This window comes from Halyomorpha halys, unplaced genomic scaffold (assembly GCF_000696795.3).
Source record: "Halyomorpha halys isolate HHAL.00 unplaced genomic scaffold, Hhal_1.1 Scaffold126.1, whole genome shotgun sequence".
Lineage (NCBI taxonomy): Eukaryota > Metazoa > Arthropoda > Insecta > Hemiptera > Pentatomidae > Halyomorpha > Halyomorpha halys.
The window spans coordinates 11,085-38,157 of record NW_027112074.1 but is presented as its reverse complement, the minus strand read 5'-3'; the positions used below and the strand labels follow the sequence as shown (position 1 = coordinate 38,157).

The 27,073-nt window shown below is 31.0% G+C and overlaps 1 protein-coding gene across 1 annotated transcript in view; it reads right to left on the bottom strand.

Moving 5' to 3' along the window:
* Positions 1-27,073, bottom strand: part of LOC136796394 (uncharacterized) — a 315,963-nt gene that overhangs the window by 280,943 nt on the left and 7,947 nt on the right. The gene's annotated exons all lie outside the window — the stretch shown is intronic.

The following is a 27,073-nucleotide window of genomic DNA, read 5'->3' as shown; positions in this document are numbered from 1 at the left end:
CTTAGTTTCTTTATGTAGTTTATATACTATTATATAACCCAATATACCACCTTTTATTATACGATATAATTAATGGTAACAACATTTTATAAATATAAAGGTATTTAATTGGTAAACTGGTAAACACACAAACAGCCTTTGGAAATGAATCCAATTATAATAATAGTTTTTTAGGACTCAATTTATAATCAATTAATTAACTTATTTTTGGATAATTGTCTTCAGCGATTATCCTGGCATCCCAAGTAATCTCCATAGATACATACCAGGATATGTATTTTTTTAAAAATTGTAAGATAATGATCATTGGATAGTAAACAAATTAAAATATTATAATTTCCTATTGCTAAACTATATATTATATTTATAAAGTTACTACTAATATAGTACAATATTTCAATAGCACTACACTAGCCATTAATTCATTATAACTACGTAGGTATGTTCTTATGAGTTTATATCAGTAGTTAATAAAGTATATTTGAAAATAAAAAGAGGTGATTTTTGTCTAACATCACCGTTAGTTGGTTACACTGTGAGACGTCTTAAAACTGTCGCGATAGGCAGATGGTGGACGCAGACGCATTTAAGTAGTAGTCTCTAATGAAGTATTCAGTAATTGGTTTGTAGTGGCGTCCCAGTAACAATAAATCTTATTACACTCAGTAACCGCTTAATATTATATAATAGAGAGAATACAATAAGGTGAGCCAATGGGATCGAGTAGATAGTAGAGCCAATGGGAAGAGAGGAGAGGCACTATTGGCTGGCCTCTAATTCGGACTCGACAATACCTTCCTCCTCATCGTCTCCTATTTCTGCACTAGCCAAGTTCTGTCATTAGACCGGAGGTCGCTATTGGCCATTGACTTGAGTGTGGGGTGGCCTTGTACCACAGTTATGAGCAATAATAATTAATTTACAATCGAACACTTAAGTTCCAAAATCATCTAAGTCAATTTTCAATTTTTTTTTTGTTTTTTAACATGTAAATATTTAGTGATTTTCTTTTTTCTTCTTTCCAAGTACTTCTTTATTTTAAATAGATATTTATACCACACCGACGTTTCGGAGTCCTCCCTTGTCTTCAGAGTACTTCTAAAAATTTGTATAATAATACCACAATAATAAAAACCTAATTAACAATCATTATTTAAAACAATTATATAAATTACCCTACAATGACAATAATACCCTGTCTCCCGACGTCTAAGATCCATAAAGTTTACTTCGTAACTTTTTAAGCTATAAAATATTTCCACAAGCTATCTCCTTGGAATCTTTATCACACTGAGACAAAATTGACCTTCGTCCTAATCCTTGCTATGTTTGCCTTTTACTGAGACATTACATATTTATCAGTTTTTTTTTCATTTTCTTTTTCTTTTTCACATTTCATAATAACCATTATCTTTTTTAATTTTATAATAAGTTTAAGTTATTGATGATATCTGCATAATGGCTCTTCAATTTTAATAATTTCAATTACGTAGTAACATGTAAATTATCTTATAATTGTACTCGATTATTTGTCGTTGCTGCCGTTTTCTATTTCTTAGAATCTTCCGGTTTTCATAACTCTGGACCCATTATTGATGAAACTTAGAGTGTAAACATCAGAACCTAAAAGAATGTCCAATAGACTAAAAAAGTCAAATATTTAAAACTCAAGATTCAATAAAAACTGTAAATTTACCTAATTTACAGTTTTTATTGAATCTTGTTCTTTTTTCGACCGAAGCTCATACTTCCTTTACTCAGGTAAAATGAGAAAGGAAATATATCTCGAATCATATAGCTTTCATAGATTATTATAACCAGGAGTACCTCAGGGAACGGCTAAACTATTACAAACGGCTAAAACATATATAATTGAGGAGCATATAGGATATTCCATGTAATACCAAATATAGTACAAAAATTAAAACCAAAATAAACTTTTTATCAGAAGTAATAAAATGTCGCCCTAAACTAGACTAGATCGAAGAAGTTCCTCCATCGCCTTGTTCTACTGAGAACCAGAAGTGATGTCCCCGGGAGTTAGGAAGCGAGGACGCGAAAAGATGCGAAGAATGTAAACAGGAACATCTGTTTGCACGGCCGCCTAAACACTCTCTGGTCTCGGGGCTTTTATCCCAGCCACCGTCTTTACTCTTTTTGCCAAGAGTACTGAGTCAAGATAATCCTTAGGGAAGTCTATGGTAGTGTATATATGGGTTAACCCATCCCATCCATTACTTTTGGAAGGAGGTCATTTAAAAAAAATCAATTACAATTTTATAATGAGAAGATAGTTAGGGTTGCTGTCAGTGAAGAACACAAGTATTATGTAAAAAGTTATTTATTGGTGCCAACGTTTCAGCCAACCTTTCAAGCCTTCATCAGAGATTCTTAGACGAGATCTTAAAGCCAAGTAATGGATACGTCATTTAAGTTTTTACATTCTTGTGTTCTTCACTGACTGCTTCCCCCCACTCCATTCTCATTATATAATCCACAGTCAACTATTAACACATCATTAATTACAATTTTATGTTATTTTTTACAGTTTCTATTTTGAAAATAGTAAGGGCTCAAGCCAAGAAGGATAAAAATATTATATAGATGATAGATAATTGACCGTATTTCAAATATAAAGAAGATGGTCAGGGTTGCGGTTACAAAGAACAAAAATAGCTTACAACTATTTATTATCCGACGTTTCGCCCCACTTTGTAAAGCATCATCAGGGCTGTTCAAGATGATAGCTTTACGACTCTAACCTGCTGTTTTTGATCGCAACCCTCACCATCTTCTTTATGTTTAAGAATAAAAATAGTTTTTAACACTGTATTAATAGCTGACGTTTCGACCCATAATGTATGTCTTCACCAGGGCTGCTCTGATAAGAGATGTAACAATAGAACAAAGAGACTCTTTTTTGAAGTCCAATTGTTTTTTTTACATAATTACTATATTCAGCCTGATGATGACCTACAATGTAAATAAAAATGTTAAAACCTGCTTTTGTTCTTATTGACCGCAGTCCCGACCAACTCCTTCAAATTCACATACGTTCAATGACCTATACATGATATTTTCTATTTCAGTAGACAGGTTTCCAAGATACAGAGGCACACTATCCCATTAGCTTCATCAGTAGCTTTAGGGCTGATTCGGTTGTTTCCTAGCCACTGTCTAACTCGGAATCGATAGCAGTTACAAATATGAAAGATCCAATCGTACAAGATCCCAAGAGGAGAAAAAAGGCAGTTATCTCACCCCAATTTTTGATTACTTTAATGAAAAATATGTATAATTAATAGTCAAAATTGATGAGTCTGCCAAGTATAGGTAGGGGGAATAAAAATGGCGTCTGTTTCAAAGCTATAAAAAAAAACTAATTTTTCATTCGGAGCTCTATATCTTAAAACGTAGGAACAAGAAAACCTAAGAGAACGTCATTCAAAGAAGAGTAAATTTGCTAAAATGTGATCCCTAATAGAGTAATTTACGTTAAATAGTTTTCGATATATAACTTTTTAAAAAGAAACATTTTATAAAAATGTATGGGACGCACGGAAAGATCAGTAGTTAGTGAATTTATTTTGAAAAATTTATATCTCAAAAACCATTTGACGTACAGATATCTATTAGCACTCAAATTAAAGCTAGTTTAATAAGCTATAATGTAGTTTATGATGTTTATCTTCGTAGGAGTAATAGTTCACATGAAATTTGCTAAAAATTCTGCTAAAAGCGCTGGCAGACATCTGTACATCCAATAGTTTCTGAAATGAAGTTTTTCATAAATCAAACTTATTGTCGGAAAAACTATAAATCAATTTATTTTAGCAAACATCATGAAAACTACTATTCCTAAGAAGGTAAAGGTCATAAACTTCTGTATAGTCCTTTAAACTAGCATTAATTTGAGTGCTAATAGACATCTGTGAGTCAAAAAGTTCCTGAGATATAGATTTCTCAAAATAAATTAACTAACTAATAATCTTTCAGTAGATTTTTAAAAAGCTATATCTCCAGAACTATTGGACGTAAATAACTCCTTTAGGGCTAGTATTTCAGCAAATTTACTCTTCTTTAAATAATGTTCTCTTAGATTTTCTAGTGTTGTTGGTAGTTTTTAAGATATAGAGCTCCGAATGAAAAATTAATGTTTTTTTAAGGTTTTGATACAGCCGCCATTTTTAATTCCCCCTACCTATACTTGGCAGACTCATCAATTTTGACTAGTAATTATACATAGTTTTTATTAAAGTAATCAAAAATTGGGGTAAGATAACTGCCTTTTTTTCTTCCTGGCTCTTGTACTACAAGGATTATGGCTGTACAAGGTTCAGCAAAAAAGAAAAAATCCAAAAAATAATTATATAAACAAAAACTGTACAAAGAGCAAACATCGACAACAATTCTTAAACTTAATTCCATATAATAAATGAAAAAAAATTTTGAAACGAAAAAAAAAATTGACTAAAATAATAACAATAACAAACCTGAAAAATAATAAATTTCAGTAATTAAAAAAATATATCGGTATTATTACACCCATTAGAAGATTACATCTTACCTTTATCAGGAAATGGTCAACCATCAGGTTTTTCAAAACTGTTACCCTGTAAGGTTCCCACGGTATTAAGTCTGAACGAAAAGAGAACCCTGGACCCAAGATCCGATCCTTGGTTCATTAAACATAAATTAAATTACATTCTTCAGCCGAACTAGAACCTGTGCTCTAGAGTTAACAGTCTATATCCTTACCAATCGATCCACCACATACACCAAATTTAGGTTTCATGTACTTAAAGTTGGTTTAACAAATGATCAACATTATTTGTTCGGATTTACGTTTTATTTAGAAAAGTGACTTGCTGATTATATTTTTGCAATGTGCATTGTTGCATGCAACAATCTTACTTGGACAATATTTCAAATGAAATATTTAAAAAATATGAAATAAAATAGATTGTAGGAAGATGGCCCGGCTGGCGGTCAATAAATGACCAAAATAATAGAAAAAGCTATTTAATGTTAATCAACGTTTCGCCCTACTTTTATGTTAAATAAAAACAAGGATGGCAACTCTGTCCATGTTGTCAAAGCAAAGTGGAGCTAATCGTTAACAAATAGTATTTTCTACTATATAGATAACTTTATTGACCGTTACTGGGACAATTTTCCTACAATCTATTTCATCTATCTTCAACCAATCAATCAAAATGCTTTTTTATTTTTAATACTTTTACGAAGTCAAATATAAAAGACATTGTTTATAATTTTATCATTTTTTGAAAATACAAAATAATAAAAATACATTTACATATTCTTTTTAAGTACAAAAATTTTATTTTTTACTTTAAATTTACACAAACTGAATTACTAAAGAAACTAACTTGAATAACTTGGAGCGCAACTATTTTATATTTCAACTACTTTCTTCTACAAAAAAATTAAAATACTGGGTAATTAAAACACTATATTTTAAAAACATAAAATACAACGTATATTAAATATCATATTTTAAAATACTTTTTACCCAGGTTTGTTTCAAATAGGATTAATAACCACTTGAGAATACTCAAAATGAGTGATTGAATAAAAAAATTTTATTCAACTAATTAATTTAACAAATTAAATAATATAATTTTTAAAATATTATTAATCTCATCACTAATTATAAGCTATTATCTTTTTTAATTATTATTATAGTTTTTCATCATTGTTTAACTTTATACTCATCTGTATAATATAGTTTTAATAATTCAATACAACACACTTATTATTCTCTTTGATCATCGCCAAAAATTATAATAACGTTTGTTCGCGTGCATTGGTACCCACTCGTTAAGCAATTCGGAAAAACGATGGGCCCCAGTTGGAAGGGGAAAAAGCAATGAATTTTGTTGGTGAGACAGAATCCCAATTTTAATTCTAAAAAGAGATTCAACCGAGTCCTAATTGAATAAATCAATTCAACTGGAAAATCAGTTTCTTGGAAAGGAGTCATGTTTTTGGACACAGGGAAAAAAAATATGATATGATCGTATCCACGTATGCCATTAATTCAATATTGAATATTATTTTTGGGATAGAACAATCGTCTTTACAACGAATCAAAAGAATTGCCAAATTTAGCCTTGAATTTTTAGTCTATGATCCGGATTAAGCTGGTTTTACATCATCCGACACGGCATGTAGCATAGGATATATGTACTATGTTCCTTTATTTAGGGCTATTTCGTATTAAAATAAGTTGTGTTTAAACGATACAAATATTATATTAAGGCCATATAAAATTAAATTGGAAATATTTATTTGTTTGTTATTAATTTGTTTTAAAGTTAATGTATAATTCAGATGAATATTTAATCCTATTTAAGTCGAGATATGATCTGTAATTTTTGAAAGATATCGAATTTTATTCTAAGAGCGTATTGCTTGCACCAAAGAAAATAAGAAATCGCGTGATTTTAATCCGGCCAATAGTCTTACCAACATTAATACTACTGGTTGGCCCTTGAGAATAAATCGTTTGATATATTATTCAGTTGTAGAACAGTAATATATTTTTTATATGTATTAAAACTGTATATCATAAATATACTATCAGTAAATGTGATGTTGGTTATGTTACAATAGAATTGATTGTACAGTCTTGTAGAGAAAATTAATTCCGATAACATTTCTAGAGTAAAAGGTCTCGGGGCCATCATATTTTCAGGCACTTAAGAGGATTATCAGGTATTTGAGTAATTATGTAATCCTTAGTATAATACAGTAGACTTATTTTTCCAGAAATTTAAAATGAGAATAATCTACAAAATCTAGCTGTAGATTTTAAGTTTATGTCAAAATGGTAATTTTTAGTGTCTTTGTAGTAGCGAATATTTCTCTGTCGTAGATTTAAATTTTGTGTATCATCTATAAAACCCAAACTTTATTTATTCATTCGAAGTAGGTTGAATTTTCCATTAGGTGTGCGATCAATTATCAATTTAAGGTGCGAATAAAATTTAATATTTTTAAATAAACTTCATTCTTATCCTAGAACGTTATTGTCGAAAATACAGCTATATACGTAAGATCAAGAGTTTATTTTCTTTTTCCATTGGTTGAACCGGATGAGCTGGTACAACTTATTATTTAAGAATCTCTATAATCAATTTATGAACTTTGATTTTTTAAGAAAATTTTAGAAATCAAAAACATTTCAGATTGCCTTCAATATTATTTATCATAATTACATTTCTATATGTTACCTCGTAAACGAAGAGAAAATCTTCTGAAAAAAAAAGAGAAAAGAATATAATCGCTGAAAGACTGTAGAAAAAAAATGGTAAAATATCAAGAATTTCCCAGATGAAAGAGGCGACAGCATCTGGCGTAATTAATGCCCAGAAAGATAGCATTACAAAGACCACGAGCGGATTTTCGGGACATTTTCCTTCCTTGTAAACATCCAGGACCGACCAACATGCCAGTGTCGAATTCCTCCACCGAAGAAGAGGAACATTGGAGTGAGAGATGTAAACAATGAACCAAAGAGAGAGAGTAATCTCGATCCAGTGGGCAGCAGCAGCGCCTCGAGGCTAATTGGACAGGAGCTCTGAGGGTCTCACAAGGACCATCCTTAGTTTCACTTTTGTATTTTCTCCTAGGGAGCCTCCGTGATCTCAACAATTACTTTACAATAACCAAACTTAAAACTATACAAAAAAAAACACTATATTAGATACCACATCGTATTTTTAACCTGTAATTTGTGATCGAATTTTCTTCAAAGAGTCTAAACTGTATTATGGAGCATTACATTCATGATTGGTTCAGTAAGTAACTTTTTCAAAGACAATAAATAAGAAATTAATTTTACAGTTAACAATATTAATAGCTATTTGAATTTAAGCGAATTATTTGGGGATGATAAGAAGAAGAGGTATTTTTTTCTGTATAGCATTTAATAGAATCATTAGATTTATACAGAATATATCTCTAATATATATGAAAAACTTTCGGCTCAATAATAATTCATTAATTATATTATTAATATATTATATCTATTTCTTGTTTGAGGGCTGTAGATTAATTTGAAATACAATTTCTTATTCTCTTCTTTCTTTATTTATCAACCACGTTTCGGCCCCGATACCATTTTTAAGGAGACCTTAATTTGATGTATCTAAGTTCAATTCATGCTATTATATCCAAGTCAATTCCTCTTTAAAACAAATACAATAAATAATAATATTTTTATAATAATCACCTTAAACTATTTAACACACAAGCCTATTTACTATCACAGTTTCGAAGAACTGAGTTTAAAAAGAGGCAAGTACATTCAATAGTTTAATGTAATTAATATAAAAATGATATAAATATATAATTAATTAGTACATTTGTTTTAAAGACGAATCGACTTGTGCTTAATAGCTGTAATTGAAATATTGTACAGTTTAATAAATCAAATTAAGGTCTCCCTGATAATTATCCTAAGAAGAAGTTGCGTATTAAATTAATTCTTCAATTTATTTAAATTAATACAGGATACGACAATTGTGAACATCTAAAAAGCAGCTTAAGTTAGCTCTAATTATATCAGAATTAAATAAAAATATCTTAGATATCAAAACCCCCAAAAATGTCATTGCTAGACTATGTGATACTTAGAATGTAATATATTTAATTAGTGGCAAAGCATCAATAGTGCCAATAGGGTTGGCAAACAAATAATGTTCGTAGTGGAATGCAGATAGTTCCAAACGACTGGTTTAGCTAGATGGCTGATTGTATACATTATTTTTAATTGAAAAATAAAGTTTAATTTATTTATTCCTAACAATCTTATTGATATAGTTTAAATAATTAATTTTTTTTTTAAATGCATCATATAATTCAAAGTAAGATTAATTAGTACTACTTTTGGATAATTGGTAGGATTACTTCAGCAAAATTATATTATCAATTTAATTGACAATTTTCGGCTTTCTATAAACTTTAGGAACACTTTTAATATGTAGGATGAACATTAAACTTCAAAGTGTAGGTAACTTCAAACAGTGGACTTAATCAATACTTGTATCAGTTTCGGCATTTAACTTACTGCTATATTGTGACTTCTAGTGATTGAATGTTAAATGAATTGAAACATTTCTTCCACTCCAAAGCCAGTCTGAAGCATGACCAATCTTTTGACACGAGAGGAACATAAGAGGCAGTGCTCCCTCCAAAGCGAAACCAGCACCCTCCAACTCTCCTCCCCTCCGTCCATTTAGGGGAATCAGCGCCTAAGGATTACGTCTGTTTGTTTGTCAAGATAAAGGCGTTCCGTTTCTGTTGATTAATTTAAATAAATAAGTTTTAAAATTCCTCCAATTTTGTGAGAAATTCGAAGAGCTATTTTTACAAGTTAATTATGTCAAGTAAAATAGTGAATTGAATTTAATTTAATTTATAAGGTAACAATCCGCATCATGCCTGAATATTTAACCGAAATCAGATTAGTTGTAGGTGTCAAACCCGTGACTACAGAGGAACAGGCAGACACGGAACTAAATTTGTCCTTAGATATTTTTGATTCGTACAACGAAGTTATTTCATTTCCTGCATGAAAACTAAGCTTACCTACATCTGTTAGTGATGGAGCAACAAATAAAAGATACATAGGGATTTTATATCCTCTAAATAACCTGGATTTGTATCGTCCCCCAAAATAATGTATTGAGGTCACCCTACAAGATTAGTTATTTAACGCTGTGTTTTACGATACCTCCATCCCCACTAAAACCTATGAAACTTAAATCAGAGCATTAAATAATTTATAAATCTAAGATCAAGAATGGGATGACAAGAGTGAACAGGAGTCGGCAAGTCGAAGTAGGAGGGGAAGAGAACTGCGGAGGTTGACCGGGCAGCTGAAGATTACCCTAAGCCGTCCCAAAGCCAGGGGTTTCCTTTCATTGCACAGCCTCCGAGATAAGCTTTAGCTAAGTTCTAATTAAAAAATTAGCCTTTTCATTCAGGGCTCAAAAAAAAGAAAAATTAAAACATGACAACGGGGTCAGTTTAGTCCAGAGGTAAGTGGGGATTAAGGTGGGTTTGTGGAACAAATTTATTATTGCAAATTCATTAGGCTCTTACGTTGTTTTTCATGGTAAAAATGCAATTTATTTTTAAAATCACGCAAAAGAATTTGGGATTTATATAACAGATGCCTGAGTAAGCTAAATACTGCCTAAAATAAGTAAAAATCTTTAAATTAATTATAATAATCCTCTAATTTATTTTATTTTTTTTAACTCGGATAGATATTATTTATTTTATAAAAAAAAATCCTGGAAAACGGAGTTTAAACATTAATTACTTAAATGGTTGTACATAGCATGAGAGTTTTTTAAAATATATAGTAGCATAATTACATAATTATTAATATTAAATAATTCCTGTATAAGCATTACGATTTATATTTTTAGTTCAATGTTATTGAATTAAATAAGTGAATACAATTAACAAAACAAAAATAAAATAACACCTTCCATGCATAAGGCATTATAGTTTCCTCACCCTTTCTACAGCGTAAGTAGGGTTGTTTTTTTTTGTTTGTTTTTTCATTTTTTCCCTCTACCTCCAACAGTATATTAACTATAATATTTTAAGGGATATATTCATAACAGCATATAGACGTTTATTGTGTCAGTGAAAACAGGATAATTAATTAATTATGTTGGTAGGTATCTATCACCTATATTTCAAGGCTATATAAGTAAATTTTTGTTTTGTAATAAATTGTATTTGTCGTTTGAGAATACAATCTAAAAGGGGAACTGTGTGTCCAGAAAAATACTTAGTTGACAAAATAAGATGAAATGGGTACCAGACCCGTTTTACACTAATTATACACTTGCCACCAAATTTGGGCCAAATTAATTTTTTTCGAAATATTTTAAACTAAAATAGTGCAAAAGTATTGGATGGAATCAGATATGGAGTCAGATAATATGGGTCCAATTTGATATTAACACACGATTTTCATAAAAATTGCTTAAAAATTAGATGAACAGTTCGATACTATATATAAAGTCAACCCTGTGGGTTCAGGAGCCCTCCGGAGTCCATCCAGTCTCATAAAGTGGACACCCTTAATTGGGGGAATGGGGAATCTGACGGACGAGCGTGAATACACCTCCTTACACAACCATGGGTCAATTAACAGCACTTCCTTACTAAGTAATGCACCCCTGACTCTCTATGTAGCAGTACAGATTTATTTTATTATATACTAATAATAAATCTTCATGTAATTTTAATCAAATACATCTTATAAAAAATGATTTATTGATTAAAATAAAATTTAATTATGTTGAAGACGAAGTGTGTTCATACACTTATAAATTGTTTGGAATGAATTTCTTGAAAATTGGCATTGAAAATCAACCTATAGAAATCCCGTTGTCAGAACTGACTAAACACAAGCTGCCTGTTCACAATCCAATGACTGTCTTACATACTTACTTTGTTTCGTCTACTCTTGTTAATTAGTAGGGAAAGGTAGCTAGGCACAAATCCGCGGGTGTTAAAGGTTAGTTATAAAGTCTTTGCAAGGAGGATAGTGAAAATGGAACTCGTTACCAGTTTGTTCAAGTTCCACACTCACCTCAGAAGACAGGAATTTCCTGGAGGTTTCTGTTTCCAAACTTTTGTGTTCAAAATAAATGAGATTCCAATAAAGTCAAACTTTACCTTAATTAGTTCCTTACTTAATATTTCATTGAGTAATTACTATTATTTCCAAATAGTTTTCAAATTCATCAATTAGTGTTATTGTTAGTGTTAATTTAGCATTTTCGTTTATTGTTGAATACTATAGCGTGTTCAGGATCAAACATGAATACGATTAACAGCCAATTCACTTATTAATTTTTTAAATTATGAGGTCTGCAATAATTATTTTGACCTGAATAGCTCTTATTTTTGACAAATTTTTACTAAAATAAAAATCAGTCCTCCTAATGAAGCCAAAAATTAGTAACCCCGGTTTTATTATTTGCAACATTTTTTCCTAGCATCACATCAACTTGACTTAATGAGTAGAAGAACTTATTCTCTGGCGTTACCAGCATATTGGAACAATAAGAATAACAAAAAGTAACTTAGAGTATGTCACCAATATTCATAAAAAAATAATGGATTAAAAAAAAATTATAATTGTCCTGAAGTAAATTAATTTCTTAATTTAAATAAAAAATGTATGGTAATAGTCCAAGTTGTGTGATTGCATAAGTACTAGTTAGCGCGGTTGTCAGCCGCCCGGGGTGGAAGAAAATATTTCCGTCCCCTTCTTTAAGCATTTCAATTTAAAATACTAAAATATACACTAATTCTAAATAACTTTTAAGCAAGAACAATCATATTTATCGTGTATTATACAATTTACAAATAAAGTCATAAAATAAAATTGTTTAAATTTTTACAAGATATTATTATTTATTCGAAAATTATGCAGTCCCCTATAACTACCCTTTTAAAATTAAAAGTTTTTCCAGGTAACTGTATAATTTTTAACGTTTGAAAAAAGTTAACATATGGATATTGACCCAGAAACAATAAATGATATGATGAACAATAGGGTAAGAATATTTTTTACTTGTGGACAAGAGTTAAATTGATTGAATTACAAAATAGAATGAATTATTATTTTTTATTCCATATAAATACAGATGATGAAGGGGAAACCCCTGAAACGTCAATAAATAGTGCAAAAAAAAAATATATATATATAAAGAAGAGATTATTTTACAATATGCCTGAAATAAACAATAAACAAGCTTTTCTGTATATATCATAACACGGATTAAACCTGAATCATACTTTTAATTTCGACAATCCTTCCATTCTTGCCACTGTCCCCAACCACACCAAACGTCTCATCTCAGAGACTATTTACATAAATTTGACAGAGAATTCTGTCAATCATAAAGTTGATGAAGACTGCATCTCCCTTACATATCGACACATTTTGAACATAATAAAATCCTCATAATAATTTTTTTTTACTTTTTTCTGCATTTCAGAATCCCACTTTCTTGTCATATCTTTTATTCCTGTTTCTCTAAATTCTCAATTTTTTTTATTCACTATCCTTCCTGTTTCATTTATATTCATGTATCTATCTTTTAATTTATATTTATGTATTACCTTCTAAAGTATACTTATATTAATTACTTTATTATTAATTTTTTATTATATTTTACACTTTTCTGTATCCCTTACACACATTGTATCCCATTATTTAATACTATACTTTTCCTTTGTTTTTCTATGTTTTTTTTTTAAATTAATTTTTTTTTTTATTAATATTTCTTTCCCCCCTATTATGTATATTACCATTTATTGTTCACCTAATTTAAATACTTTTTTACTATGTTTACTTTACAAATTATTTTCGTTATTGTGGCATAACTGCCATCCCTACTCCTCCCAATACAAACTGACACTTTGTCTTTGACTGCCGTCAAAACAGGTATGCATTCTGTCTCATCATTTGATTTATATTTTTTTCTTTTTTCATCTCTTTATTGGTACTTTCTTTAATATTTCTTCTCTTATCTATCTGTTACTATTACCCTTTTCATATACTATTTACAACCTTAAATTTTTCTTATTATATCTTACTTTTCACTTTATACCCCTGTTATTTTACACTTATCTTTTTTCTTTTTTCCTTTTTGTAACTATAGTGTTTGTATCTTTTATAGCCCTGACGAAGCCCTGCAACGTGGGGCGAAACGTTGGTTCAATAAAATAGTATAATTATTTACTATTTGAGTTTTTTTTTTTACCGCACCCCGACAATATTCCATTCATAAATAAGCTTTTGATTGTGGGAAAAAAAAATTGTTTTAATTTCAGTTTCTCGTATTTTCTTCTGATATTGATAATTCGAGTTATCACTAAAAAAGTTGTAAGCTCATCAGGCACTAAAGGTCATGCTATTTTTTATATCGGTCTCCCTACAAATACGAGGAATCGCCAGCTAATTCTCAGTTCCATGATTTTAATCTCGGTTATAGGCAGTAACGTGCCATTTAACTGTTGTACTAATATTTTAAACAATGTTGACTCCGCTCAGCACTAATTCTCCTCCTAGGTGTATATTATATCTCAAGAACAGTAACAGTCTTACTAATAATTCATTTTTTTTATTTCGTCGGCCCAAGACTCCTATTGAAGTCCAAACCATGGTTGGGGGTCCAGTTTTTCATTTTGTGGGACCGCCACTCAACGAAAAAAGTCAACGCTCCAGGCCGGATTCGAACCACCGCCAGAAAATCACAGATTGGTTAGACCTGCGCCTAACAAACTGAGCTACGAATGACCCTAATAATTTGTTATATAAAGTTACAAGTATTAATATAAGCTTGTACTTGAGATCACTCAATCAAATATATCAATATTAGACTGAAACGAACGACAAAAATAAAATGAATACAGATCGAAGTGAAGTTACCGATTGGAGATGAGGACAGAGCTCGGCGAAGCCCAAGTAATCCGAAAGGTTCTGGGACCTGAGACTTTTTGCCGGGGTGACCCTTATTTACTTGCGACCGCGGCCGCATGGCAAAAAGGAACGCTGCGGCTGAAAAACACTTCACCGAAAGTATTTGAGAATTTAATCAAAACTTTCTTCTCTCAATCTTCCACTTCTCACCCTCCTCAAGTATGGTACGATTTTTCAGTAACTGGGGAGAACAAATTATACAATATTCGCTTTTATTGTTTTGAGGTTATGAATTATTTCTCTGATTGATTTATACTATAACGTTATTGTCTACATCATTAAAAAATACAAAGTTTGAATGTATTACATATGTTGGATAGTTTAATTTTTAAAAAAATATATCTTCCTTAAGACTAATGAAGAAGTAATTATACGACTGGTTTTTATTACTCTGTTGACCTTTTGGAACTTAATGTAATCGTAGAAGAATATATGAAATACATATATATTCAAGTGATAATATTACAGTTAAAACAAATTTTTTAAAAACATTTTTGGCTTGCTTTCTGCATACCTCGTGTAAGCAAATTATTTGTTTTCTGGTTATATTGGATTCCAAATATTTGCTGTTTTTACTGATTCCTCATTTTATGAGTAATGTAAAGAAATATTCCAATTCTTTGAGAACATTAAAGAGCTCGAACATTTTTTAAATTATCTGACGTTTAATTTCTTTCTCAAGTCACTATATGCCATGAAATCAGGCAATCATACGTAGTATTGATAAGAACATCTCCCAACTTTCATGAACTAAATCATAACAGTATAGATTTTACAAGTTAACTTTTAATACCAATATTGTTTATTGTTGTGTCGGAAACAGATTGGGACATTTAATTTCTTTATTCCAAATCGTTACATGGTTGATATAACCGTTACATTATAAGACTGGGACATTGGAAACAGACAAAAGCACACGATCTGATGCGACACCACAGTACAGAGCTTTGTTAGTTTTTGTAAAACCGTAGGTTCAGTACAAATACAAAATTAACTTGTAAGGGATATAGTATATAATAGTTTTTCACACCTTAAGAAATTAAATAAAAACGTTCATAGCAAAATTGAAAAAAGTCGACCAAAAGTACCTTTTTAAGGTGACTTTAAATCCTAAATGCTCCCTACTTTGTCACAAATAAAACCATCCACAAAGATCTTAATGTTCCATTTGTAACCGATCTAGCCCGAACCAGATATCAATCCTTCCATTACAAACTCCTTAACCACTCAAACCCATCAGTTTCTAATCTTGCTTCCTCTTTTATTCAGGAGAATCCTCCGAGGCATCTGAAAAGAAGATGTCCTCGAGACCTTATATTGTAAAAATGTGTTTAGAGTGCTACCATTGGGTAGTTTCTCTACATGCTTGTACCATACCATTATGATTTCCTCAAATTTACTTGAAGTATTTATGTACAGTTGTAAATATCAATAAATAAATTTAAAAAAAAAAGATGATTTTGGTCGCCATTTTTTCACCTTATAAAGGTACTTTTGGCATAAATCCGAGGCTAGTTTTAGGTTTCGTAATAAGGTATTTTTACGGGGTCGGGTTAAAAGCTAAATACCTAATCCCCAACCTGAAGGACCAGGAGCTTGGACACAGGGGTCGCTCACCTCCCCATGCTTTCCGCATTTATGGATACTCACTTAAAGCTTGAACTTAAGGCTGAGTGGACCCCAGAAGGCTCCAAAACCCATGGGCCTGTATTCACAGTAACAGGAGTAGAGTAGAGTAGAATTGGAACCCAGGTTCTTGGAATTAGTAGCACATCGCTTTACCTCTGTGCCACTCCACTCTCTCTTTTGGCATAAGTACAACATTTAAATATTTTACTTTTTTAAAAAATTAAAAGTACCTTTAATTTTGTTTATATGAAAAATGAAACATCTCTTATTCTTGGACAAAACAATGGATGAAAATAAAATATGAAAAAATGATATTAACATGAAAGGATAAGAATAGAGTAATAATTGTTTTTACATAGTAGTTATTACAATAGCCAAATTTGACTTTCACTTATCTATATCAAATATATAGCAAGGGGATACTCATTCTAAATAATAAATTGAGCTGTTTCGAAATGTACAAAGATTAATTTCATCTCAAGTTGGTAAATGAAAGCTGATGCGGGCATGAGATCTTTTTGAAGTGGATGACATCAGAGTGTCTGGTAGAAATTGCTCATATATAGTTAACTTAGATTACAATTAGAGTGTTATAGTCAATAGTATAATTGTTCAATGGTAAAACAATATGGTTAATATACAATTTTCAATCTAGGAGGAAAAGATCAAAAGCTCTTCGCTATGGGTTTAAATACTACTGCAATTTAAATAATGACAGCTGTAATGATCCATTAAAAACCTACAAAAAAATTACAAACAATTTATCATTACACGAATTTCGTGTACTAATAAAGCAGAATATGGATTTGAGTAGTATGCCTTCAAAATAATCCCATATTGCACATATTAATGAATTAATAATGCAAAGAACATTAATTAGAGAAGATGAAATACTGTAGCGGGAAGTTTTCATGTCTTAGTAGTCACGTAAAAGCTATTAGTTAGATGAAACATACAAGTTTAAATTTAACCACTATATGCCCTGAATACATAACAAGTAATATTTCAATAAGTAGTTTTTAATAATACACCTTAATAGGTTCACCAAAGAATATATAATTATGAAAACTTTTAGTAGACTTTGAACGAGTTGGGAGGAAAAAAGACCTATAAACAAGATCACGAAGTCGATGATCATACTTGGAGTTACAAGCCACTCAACAAGTGTGGAGGTAATCGAAATATAAGTAAAGATTTCTATACAGGATTTGCTTCAACTATCTTTTAAAAACATATTTTTTTAAATAAATCAGAAAGAACACAATTTTGAATTCAAAATGAAATGAAAAGACTCAAATCGGGCTAAGGATATAATTTAAAACAAAAATCAAGTGATTGATGAAAACGATAATTTCTTTTATTGTGTTTCAGAATTTAATTCAAATGTTTAACACATTTTACAGTAATCGCTTAAACATGCTTGACAGCAGATACATATGACTGAAATGTATTGAACTAAACTAAAAAATATGTCGAATCCGAAGGAAATAAGAAAGATTAATAAACAAACAATTCTGCTAATATAGAAAATGATAAGACTTCGTCGAAAATAAAGTCCATTTAAACTTTGGAAAAAACTCAAGACTAATTTATTATTTTGTTTTGATAGCTTGTCAAAGAGGATAGTCGAAAATTAATTAATTAAATTTTAAAGCCACTTAAGACAACCAATTTTCCAGCACTAAGCCAAAGCCTACGTTGTTGATGTACATGATAACTGCGCCTTAAAATATGTTATTCCTCGATATAGCAGCGTTAAAACATTAGTAAACAGCTTTCGGATTATAGAAATTAATTTTACCGACATTCGTTAATTAAGCTTAATGGCCAAAGGGAAAATGTATGTTGGCGGATGAGATCTACAGCTATACCAACTAGCTGACAGGTTCAAATTCCAAGCACTCAATAAAATATTTTATCTTCAAGATACGATACCATCTGTTTAAACTTTCTTTAAATAAAATTTACTTTCCGTTAATAATTTCATAGCTCAAATAAAAATAAAATGGACGATATTGAGTAGATGACTGAAGATATTGCTGCTATTTCTTTAAGAATAAAATATCGTCGATTTTGAGGCTGGTTCAAGAGGTTTTTTTTTTACGTAACTATTTCTCAAAAATGTGAAAGAAAAAAAATGGTTAACAGACAGTTTACTTTTGCACGAGAACGATTTTTCGAATTTTAAAGGTTATGTTCACAGCCCTTTTTTATTTTTGTATTTTTTTTTTTCAATTATTACTAAATAACTTAACAACCATGCGCCTGATAGATCATATTTACCTCAATAAAATAAAATATGCAGAATTTTGAAACCAAAACTAAGCTCTACCATAAATTCTTAAGATATGGCTATTCAATAATCATTTTCCCCAGAAATTGACCTAATTGCCTCTAATTTGTTTGAAATATAATAAAAAATATTCGTTCTAAATGCAAGGGCGTACCCAGGATCAAAACTATGGGAGGGGGTACGGAAAAGGGGAATGAAACAAAAAATTTTAAAGTAAATTATATATAATAGCAGCCATGCCCGCTGGTTACAGGTATGCTGAATGACTTTGGATCAAATTTAATTAGCTTTCTTTTAGATGAGAAGGTTTAGACTCAATTGGTATCTTAAAAATCACAGATAACCGAACGAATTCTTCTTCCTCAGCGCTCATCCCTTAGACGATCAACTCAGGGATTAAAATGAGGAATTCGGTGGTTCTCCTGAGGTCCTCCAGGCTTCTATTGAGCTTTCTCTGCTGCTTAGTCAAAGGAGACTGATGGGGCCCTCTCCAAAACACCCTCGGAAAATAGCTAGCACGTTTGGAGTATGTGCTCAACATTATGTTCACCTTCTCTACACTCGCAGTGAAGACTGGAGCCAGTATATAGCTTGCGGAATAGACAGACAGTTGTGAGTGAAAATTGAGGACCTGTCCTCGTCGAGGGAGCTGATGGATAGCGTCTCCGGGATAATGGCCTGCATAGTTTCCTAATGGCTATTACTTAAGTATACTAGCTTAAGCGTCTTTACTTTATCCAGGCTGAGGTCCCAGGCGAATTGTGGACCCGAGGCCCCTCCTGTGTCAGCTAGTCTGCTCTCTCGTTTCCAACAAGGCCACAGTGTCCAGGAATCCGTTGCAAAATGACTTCTTGTCCATGATCATCCGGCTTTCAAGTACCTTGTTTAGTTTTCGCATGCATTTTCCCCATTTCGACTCAAGGGTCAGTAAATTTGATGCTGCATCAGTAAGGAACACAAATTTTGAGTTTTCAGGTCTCTTTAGCCGTTTTAACGCTCCACAGACGCTTTGCTTGACGATAATTCGAAGAAACAAAGCCAGGTGGAATATCCTTTTCAATAACGTACCCTAAAAAGAATTGTAAATGGATGGATACCGGCTCCTTCGTTGTTTTATTTTTGGCCAATCCGTCAATATAAATTCGAGGCTACTTATCTTTTGGGTAGTTGTTGTTTATGTTCTGCAGGAAAAGAAATAAGTACATTTTAGGAGAAACATAAAAAAAGTTGTAATTAATAAATTTTTACTCAATTTAATGAATATAATAAATATAAAATGCAAACCAGGTGTAAAAAACACAAAGAAATTATTGTAATAAAAATATTGCAAAAGTGGTAATGATTTGATTCTAATAAAATATACATAAATAAAAGTCTGCAATTTTAATCTCAGGTTTGATCGACTTTAAAAAATAATTTACAAGGTATTCTATCAGCTGGATTTGGAGTTATTAAATAACGATTGAAAAAATGAGAAGCTTTCTGTTAAAATCCGAAATATCGTCCCAGTTTTAAGAAAATACTTACTTATTCTATCATTTCATGTACATGGAAAATTCCAAATTTAATAACAAAATAAATAAACAAAAAAATGTTATTAATTACCCACTAATTTATCAAATTGCCGAGATGAAGTGTGATTGAGCAGTTCAGGGTCACCACAACTGAGAGAAATCGAGGAGGGTGGGAAAATCAAATTATCTCCCCTAATGAACCGTTAAATCTAAACCTTAAAACCCATACAGCGGGAAAAAGGGTTTTCCAATCCCTCTAACTGACCATCAGGCTTAATCGCTCTAATCGAATCAAAGTAAAAAATATAGTTTTCACTAAATCCATTACTATCAAAAATAGATAATTATATTTATAATTGAGAAAAATATTCTCGGTATTTCAACTGACCATATTATCTAGACGATTCGTTGCTGATAAAAAAGAAAAGTAATATTTTCCCTATTAATAAAATTTGGTTTTATATATATTTTTTTAAATATCTTTATTGAAATTTATAACTGTATATTACATAATACATTCCGTAAATTTGATCTTAGTTAAAATGGAGTGTTACAGGCATGTAGAGCAACTACCCATTGGTAGCACTCTAATGACATTTTACATTAGCTGATCTCGAGGCCATCTTCTTTTCAGGCACCTCGGAGGATTGTTAGGAATGGAAAAATTGATAGAGAAATACCTAGGTACCAACTCGCTCAATTCCTGAATATTTCACCTTAATATAGATTGGATAACAGGAACTTATTGGTTAATTTGACAATAATTCATATGGAAATTAATTAATTAAATAAATATGGAAAATTTTGATTCTTAGGGAAAAAAAAATTCGCTTCCAGCTTTTATAAAAATAGAGTACACAAATAAGAGAGAGTACTTCTGGATTGAGGAAGGAAAAAGAGCAAAATTGGCAGATATCTTGAAAACCAGTTACAATGAGTGAAAATGGTAATATGATAAGAACAAAAAGGAAAGTGATTCTCAGCAGAAATTCCTTCAGGATTAGAGTTGGCTCAATAAGTTAACGATAATATAAGATCTTTCATATCTTCTCTTTTTTATATTATAATATTTTTAGGAACCTCGACACATCATGAATAAACCAGATTTGGCATATGTTTTAGTTGTTGGTAAATATTTGTCTGGATATTGTAATATATTGTAAATATTGTATGTGGATTTTCTTTAATATATACTTATTTTGTTTTCAATCTCAATCTTTTTAGTTAAATTTTGTTTTACAAAGATTTTAATAAGGCACGTCAATTTATTTATTTTTTGACCATACATTAGTACTTAATGGGAAAAATGAACCACCAAAGCCAATACGGTCAGAAGAAGAATCTGATCATAAGAAACCCGAAGAACCGACAGATCAGGGGTCAGCTGGAGAAACAGTGACCCAAGTCAAGAATATAGCTCAGCCACAAACAATGAATAAAATAGAGAAATTTTCGGGTAAAAAAATTAGCGGAGGAAAATCCTCCCTCCGCCCGATACAACGCATTCCAGCAAATCATTGTTCTGAGTGTAATGATGTGGAGTAAGATTCGGGATTGCAGTACCGCTCTGCATATTCTTCTTCTTGGAATCATACTTTGTATTATTACAACAATAAATAATTATATAGAAATAAAATAGCTGCTTCCCAAATTTATTTCCCACGCAGTTAACCTACGGTCGGTAAAATGTTCAGAAATGTATTTTTGTAGAGTTTTGGTTATGTAATATTAACGGCTACTTTTATTGAATTTTTGTTTCCAATAAACTAGACTATGTTAACAGATTTGATAGGTTTAGTATCAGTTTCCATATGGAAATATCGACATTAAGGTTTTCCATAGTTACACACAATTTTTCCTCAAACCAATTTTTGATCATTTGCCTTCTGAGCATACATTACTGTGTATATATTTTATGTACTACTATCAGTCGTGTACATTCAATCATGACTAACAATATGTTTAGAGAGACCCGCAAAGATTCATCATATCTCAATCAAGGATGAAGCAGATTCGGTCGCTACCAAACTATCTCGGATTAATTCCCACCAATAGTAGTGAAACTTTTCTATGGCAGCTCTCCAGAACTAATCTCGAGTCCAACGTAGAACCCAGCAATGGTGGCACGAAAAAGAACTCCAGAACAAAACGACTGAAGAAGTAAACAGCGATTTCTCCGATCCATTCTAATCTATCGGGTAACTATTGGAGGCTGAGATACTTCAACAGATTGGACTGCATTAGGTCTTAGCGAAAAGTTGTGGAACAGTCAGGGATTCAAGAAAGTTTTTTAAACTTCCTCAAATAAAACTAAAAACGTCGAGTTTAAATCTAAATCCGCCCTTGTCGATATCATAACGAAAATAAAAGAAATACCAGTACACCATTTTAAAAAATATAAAACAACAAATTTACATATTCTCAAAACATAAATAACTCTTATGACCTCATATTTCTTTTTAAGGTAAAAAAAAGTCAATCGAGTTCCACCAAATACTTTAAAACCATACTGATTCATCATAAGACTAATTTTTATTTTTGATATCGAGAATGAAGATCGTATCTTCATAAGTGAACCTCACCACAGAAATAATACATCTGAAAAATCTTTGAGGATATCAGGAATGAGCTCGTCTTTCTTCATCTTGTATTTTATCTTATGTCAAATAAGCCTTCTAAATAACAAATGAAATTACCAATTACCATATTCTCCGATAATTGCATAACATGTTGGCATTAATTAAAAAGCTTAAAAGAAGATACGGACTTTCAGACCATATGGAATTTTCCTGTTCAGCCCAAAGAATGGAATAAAATTTTAAGAAATGGAAAACTCACGTTAAAGTTTAAATAAATGAAATATTGAAGCATAATACGGACATTAATAATATGTTCCATTCGCGTGACGTATTCTCCTGAAACTTAGGTCAAAAAGTAAACGTTAATCCCAGGCAGATGGGCCGCCAAAACAAAATAAAATTCTTCATTCTTACCACAGAAAGCTGAAACTATTGAGTCAGAGTTTTTCATTAAAACTCTTGTAACTAATTAACTGGAACAGAAACTTTTTGAAATCTGAAAACTTTAGTAAATACACCCAAAGTACGTAATTTTTTTCTAGATTGCGATAAAGAATTATTCCTTGTATAATACAAATCAACAAAAATCGTGGTCATTCTTATTTGACCAACCTTAATATACACCGCCGCTTCACCTTGGTAGAGGTGGTGTATATTAAGGTTAGTATACAAATTTTAATTTTAGTACAAACTAGATACATTTTAAATATTTCAATCATATTTTTAGAATAGGGTTATTTTCTTTACTGTGGTTGTCCTACAAACTATTGCAAAGCAAGTATCAATATAGGGTGTACGTCAAATACTAAATAAAAAAAAATTTTTTTTTTTTTGTTAAATGTGTCACTATTACAGAAATATGTAGAAAATTCTTTGCAAAACCCAAAAGTTTCCAAGGTACATTATTTTCAAGCTGTCTACATTTTACATCAAAATTGCTCTTTCCACGAGAACCACCACTATATCACTATAATCAGGAGTTATTTAGTTGTTTATCCCCTTTATTTATCTTCTCCTTTATCAAAACAGGTCCAGGACCTGAAGCTCGGTCGTAGTAATGCTTCTATTTAAAAAACACTTTTGTTATCCGACAGCCCATGTTTTACATTTGATTCGTATTAAAGCGGTTGGTTGGTTCCCCTCGGCCGTAGATTCCAGTCAATTACATGTGACAGAGCCACAAGAGCCACATCCATCAGGTGCACAATGCAGCAGGACCAAAGCTGAAGTAGATGTTGAACAGGTCCGGTCGAGTTGACTTGATAACCGCCCACAGCTCTCACGCTCTTAGTACTCAAGGGTAACTAGGCTCGCTGGGATTATTCAACAGCAACGATATTTCTTTATTTATCACTTTCAACTTGTTGGAAGCCAATTTAAGTCGCTGCGCAAAGTAAGTAAGAAGTTATTTACACTTTCTCTACAGTTTTTTTTTTTTTCAAGAAACTTCAACTAGCTGTATCAAAAATTTTTAAATGCAGTATCATGTTCTGCATATGAAATAGCATAATCTTCCATGTAGCTTAAAAATCTCTCTGTTTATAACTATAGTTTATTAATTATAGTTTTATAAACTGTTTCATTCACCACTGACTTTTGTTGTTTAGGCCATTTTAATAGATTGCAACACATCCTGGAAGTGGTAGCTAACTTAGTATGATTTTTTATTATTGTATTAATCACTATTTAAAAATAATATAAAATTAAATTACTCAAGTGTAGCTCCTTTGTCTAGGAGTATTTTGGTCTCTGAAGCGTCAGAGAGTTTTGAATTGTTAATTATTTACTTTAACGTATACATTATTTCCTGGAGGAAACAATAGATATAACAACTATCATAATTAATAGGAGCATAGTAATCAAAATAATATTATCTTATTTATCTGATAAATATACCTTCAAACAGTACTGGAATAATAATGAGACAATAAAGTTCACCATACGAAATGAAATATTAATTAAACAATAAACAAACAACTATTAATATCTCTAAAATCTCTTCTATATAAATAAAAAACAGAACTTATGATAATGTTCTCTAATTATAAACAAATTCTTATAATTCTACATTTTAAATTACACTCCAAATATTTTTTATAAATAGCTTATTATATAATTTAACTTTGCAAATATTGATTTTCTCCAATATTCAATTTAACTACATTCATATATTGGCCATTAATATAAAATATTGGTTAACAATTATGTTTTATTACAGTACGTAACTTTTAATTATCGAATGTATTTGTTGTTTATATGCTGCTTTGAGTCTAAGGTTTTCCCCACGTAAGGGTACACACATTATAAAGGTTGAGTGTGCCACGCGAGTCCAGTGGAGGGTGCTGGCACTTGCCAGCGAAGTGTACTTACACTGGTTTAACTTCCGGCTTATTTAACAGAAGAAGAATTTGTAACTTTTAATCTTCTTAGTACTCGATTGAGGACTTATACGAACAAGTGAGAATGAAAGTGGTTAAATTACTTTTCATTCTTGAGAGAAATAAAATATTTTGAAAATGTATTTAAATATATCAATCTATTTATTACATATTTATAATTTAAGTAGACACTATGTACACGTACTTAACATTAAGTATATTAGTAAGTGAAGAGCCCTGAAACGCTAATGAAAAAATATATGTGAAATAAACATATTGATAGAAAGGAATTTTTAGAAAAATATATAAGATGAATCGTTCTTTATCTCCCATTTTTAAGTAAGTACTTCTTGTTCTTAAGATGGGTAACCCCCTCAGGCTTCCTGGAGCTTTTGTAATTATCTTTGTACATTTAACAAATTTGGGAATTCCTCCACGGTATTTCTTATAAAAGATACCTAAAAACGTTCAAGCATGTCAGTGTGTCCATCTTTAGAGGTTGAGAAAGATTATTTCGAGATCTGTACAGAGTCTTGAGGAACACAAAGAGTTTAGAGGAAAAACCTGGCAAGCCCGAGTAAAATATATCAGAAGACAATACCTCGAATAAATCAGCGAGTTGCCGATTACTAACTGTATTATAATAAATTGGAAAAACCCTCCATATGTATACAACTGATGTTCAAACAAGCTCTTTTGCGTTTTTTTAATTTAAGAAAGGATTAAAAAATAAACGATAATAAATTTGATTCCACTTATATTTTTCCGTAAGGAAAATCAATAACAAAATTTAGCCAAAAAAAAAATCAAAATTTAAATTAGTATCAGGTAATTGTTACCACAAGATATTCCGTAGAGTTATAAATAGGAATTTTAACGATCAAGGTTCGGATATTAATTTAGAAACTTTGTTGAAAGAACAAAACAAATTAGTATATATATTTTATAATTTTATATTTTCTCTGGCTTCTTTTGATGATAAAGTTAACACTGTTCAATATAAAAAAAAAAAGTTATAGTTAATAATGAGTGACAATTGGCAATAAATTGACTCCAGTAGATGCAATATAATAGAGTATGTGCCCCCTAGCAGAAGCTAATCAGCTGGCTACAATAATAGCGGCCTAATGGCTCAACTAACCAGGTTAATCTTCGGCCCGGCTTAGCTTCATAAATTATTGAACCAAGGAAAATTATAATTAAAAAAATATTATGACCTAACTACAGCAGAAACCCCTTTATACAGAAAAAAGTAATTTTTTCATTAATGTTCGTATGATCACTAAGGATAACAAGGTCAAAGTCATTTACAATCATTAGAAATAAGGACTGACCCAGAGCTAAAGGACCTATATGATGAACGAGACATTGTCTTAATCATTTAGCACATTAGATTATGATGGTTAGAACATGTGCGGAGGATGGATCCAGCAGTAATCCCGATAGAACTGTTCTATGGAAAGCCAGGTGATGCAAAGGAGCGGGAGAAGGCCCGCATTATCACACCCCAATTTTTTATTACTTTAATGAAAGCTATGTATAATTTATAGTCAGAATTGATGAGTCTGCCAAGTATAGGTAGGGGGAATAAAAAATGGCGGCTGTTTCATTTCATGAGTTTATTTTGTCAAATATCATAAAAACTACTAATCCTACAAAGATAAACATAATTAACTCTTAGATAATAAATTTAACTAGCTTTAATTTGAGTGCTGACAGATATGTCCAATGGTTTCTGAAATGAAGTTTTTCATAAATCAAACTTATTGTCCGAACAACTATAAATCAATTTATTCTAGCAAGTATCATAAAACTAGTATTCCTACGAAGGTAAAGGTCATAAACTTCATTATAGACCATTAAACTAGCTTTAATTTGAGTGCTAAGAGACATCTGTACGTCACATAGTTTCTGAGATATAGATTTCTCAAAATAAATTAACTAACTACTTGTCTATCAGTAGATTGTTACTCAAACATACTCATTTGTACAGATTCAATGTCAGCACTCCAGAGTCTATCAAATTTCAATTCAAGCGGACCTACGATAGACAAAATTCATAACTATATAGACATGCTAAAACATCATAAAAAAGTGTTTCCTTTCTCTGGACTCCGGGGCACTCAGGAATA